The following is a 3,496-nucleotide window of genomic DNA, read 5'->3' on the forward strand; positions in this document are numbered from 1 at the left end:
GATCAGAGGACAGCCTCCTGGACCCGTGTGTAATCTGAACTCCCAGGTAAGTGACCTTTGTCTCAACCATCTGTGCCTTAGCACAGGAGACTTTATATCCCCTTTCTGCCAAGAAGTTTAGAACCTGAATTGCATGTTGTTGGGCACTATTATCATCTGGAGAGCAGATTAGTAGGTCATCTATGTATTGTAATATTTTCCCATTAGGTCCCAGGTCCAGATCTAGGAGATCCCGGCTAAGGGCCTGTCCAAACAGGTGGGGGCTATCTCTGAACCCCTGAGGTAATACTGTCCAAGTCATCTGTTGGTGTTTTTCTCCTGGGGCCTCCCACTCAAAGGCAAAAAGGCTTGGGATTCTTTAGCCAGTGGTATGCAAAAAAATGCATCTTTGAGATCCAAGACTGTAAACCATTTGGCACTGGGTGGGATTTCTCCCAAGATTACATAGGGATTGGGTACTGTGGGATGGAGGGGGACTACAGCTTCATTTATAATCTGGACATCTTGAACCATTCACTAGGTTCTGTCTTTTTTCTTTACTGAGAGGATTGGGGTGTTACATGGCGAACTGGTAAGGACCAGTAGCCCACAAGCAAGGAATTTATTTATTAAAGGCTGTAGTCCCTCCTGAGCCTCTTTTGAGAGGATATTGTTTCCGGTTAGGAAACCGAGTGGGATCTCGGAGGACAATGATGACCGGTTCAGGTTGGTGGGCTTGCCCAAGAATCCAATGGTTCCACACCTGGGGGTTAATTTTGCCTTCCCATAGTTTTTGTCCCTCTCTGTTGAAGGTGTAATGGGTTCTTCAGTAGTAACCAGGAGCTGTAGAGCTCTAGGGGCTGAAAAACTTCCCATCACAAGGGTGGTCCCCAGTTTAGTGAGTATATTTCTTCCCAATAAGGGAGTAGGACACTCAGGGACCACCAGAAACTGGTGGGAAAATGTTTGTCCATCCCAGCAACAAAGAAGTGCTCGGGTGAATCTTTTAGTAGTTGCTTTTCCTGTAGCACCCAAAATGGTACAGGTTTGGGAGGAGAAGGCTCCGGAGTAGATCAAGACAGAGTAGGTAGGCCCTGTGTCAACCAAGAAATTCTCGGACCTACTTGCCACATCCAGTTGTACCCTTGGCTCTAGCCCCGTGATGGTTATCTGTGACAGGTGGGCTGGCTGGAGCAGGCTGCTTCAATCCTCTTGAACCATCGTAAGGGTAGGCTTGGCACTTGACCTTGAGGCTCTTGGGTCCCCAGGGCAGAGTGCCGCCCAATGTCCTAGTTGATGGCATTTGTGGCAAGCCATTCTAGGAGACTTGTCACGGTTTGGACACTCTTTGGCCTAATGCCCCGCCTGTCTACAGATCAGGCATATGTCTTGTGCCTTGTCCTTCAAGGACTCGGGGTTTGCCATAGGGCTTCTCTGGAGGGCAGCCAGCATCTAGGCATGCCTTGTCTCTTTCTTTCTCTCCTTCTCCTGGGCCTTGGCCTCCTTCTCCTGTTCTCTGTTATAAAAGGTATTGGTGGCTGTCTGGACCATCTCATCTAAAGAGGCAGCAGGATCCTGCTGTTGTAGCTGCTATAACTTAATTCTGATATCTGATGCACATTGGGACAGGAATTTGTCCTTTAAAATCACCCGTCCCTCATAAGAGTCTTAAGTCCAGGTTGGTAAACTTTTGGAGTGCCTCTTTTAGCCTCTCCAGAAAGGCAATGGGGTTCTCATTGGGCTCCCAAGTTATTGCTGAGACCCGGGCACAGTCCCACAAGTAATAGGCTTCTTTCTGTTTCCATAGGTAGACTTCCTTAGGGGTGAGTCTTTCTGAAGCTTATCCTACCCAGAACAGTTGCAACCTGAGAGCCAGGTGTCCCCAGGTCAGGGTGCAGATCCCCAGGCAGGATGAGGCGTGACAGCCTCCTAGAGATCGAATCCCCAAGCAGGTCGAGGCGTGAAGGCCTCCTGAGGATTGGGTCCCTGGGCAGATCGAGGCGTAACAACCTCCTGGGACCCCTGGGACTAGAGGATCCCCGAACAGGTTGAGGCGTGACAATCTTTTGAAGACCGATCCCTTGGCAGGTCAAGGCGTGATGACCTCCTGGGATCCCCCCAGACTGGAGTTTGGGCGTCCCCAAGATCTCCAGTGTGACCAGTGCTCGGTAGAATTAAGAGATTTGTAACTCATTGCTAGTTAGCCCACCATGGACGGGAATAGATAAGTTCATCTTACCCAGAACTGTTGCAACATGAGAGCCAGGAGTCCCCGGGTCAGGGTGCAGATCCCCAGGCAGGCTGAGGCGTGACAGCCTCCTAGAGATCGAATCCCCAGGCAGGTCGAGGCGTGATGGCCTCCCGAGGATTGGGGCCCTGGGCAGGTCGAGGTGTGACGACCTCCTGGGACCCCTGGGACTAGAGGATCCCCAAACAGGTTGAGGCGTGACAACCTTTCGAAGACCCATCCCTAGACATGTCAAGGCGTGATGACCTCCTGGGACCCCCCGGACTGGAGTTTGGGCGTCCCCAAGATCTCCAGTGTTACCAATGCTGGGTAGAATTAAGAGGTTTGTTTTGCCCACTGTGGACGGGAATAGATATGATGTAAGTTCATCCTACCCAGAACTGTTGCAACCTGAGAACCAGGTGTCCCTGGGTCAGGGTGCAGATCCCCAGGCAGGCTGAGGCATGACAGCCTCCTAGAGATCGAATCCCCGGGCAGGTCGAGGCGTGATGGCCTCCTGAGGATTGGGTCCCTGGGCAGGTCGAGGCGTGACGACCTTCTGGGACCCCTGGGACTAGAGGATCCCCGAACAGGTTGAGGCGTGACAACCTTTTGAAGACCCATCCCTAGACAGGTCAAGGCGTGATGACCTCCTGGGACCCCTCAGACTGGAGTTTGGGCGTCCCCAAGATCTCCAGTGTGACCAGTATTGGGTAGGATTAGGGGTTGGATATTATAGAGTATTTCCCTCCCAAGGCCAGCTATTTTCTGGTTGTCTCTCCAGAAGATTGTAGAAACCTTGTGGGTCTGGATGGGGCTCAGGAAAAGAGCATGAAACAGGAGGGAAGGGGGCAGAGCACAAGGGTATAATGTAAACCAATTAAAATCAATTGGGTCCAAGATGACAAGTCAAATTCAAGTAAACCTTTATCCCCAGTCTATAAGCCAACAGACACACCCAGAGGTGGCAGGACAGCTCCAAGGCACAAGGTCAGAAGAGGGAGAAGTGGGTGGTTCCCCAATGGCTGGGATGTTCCTCTCACTCATTAGCATATGAATTCCATCCCCTCACAAAACCTAGCCAGGCCTAATACCATGGCTGCAGCCCTTGCCCTCGGCAATGGTTCACACCCTGAAGGGTGGCTTCTCTCTGGATCCTAACAAATCTACCTCTTATCACTTTGTCTCTCAATGAATTTTTGCAATGAGACATCAGAGCCTGAGTTTCATTAGTTTTGGTCGGGCTTGAGTCCCTGGAGAGAGCTGAAGGACAGGAGAAAAAAACAGTGG

Source organism: Bison bison, unplaced genomic scaffold (assembly GCF_000754665.1).
Source record: "Bison bison bison isolate TAMUID 2011002044 unplaced genomic scaffold, Bison_UMD1.0 scf7180017859061, whole genome shotgun sequence".
NCBI lineage: Eukaryota > Metazoa > Chordata > Mammalia > Artiodactyla > Bovidae > Bison > Bison bison.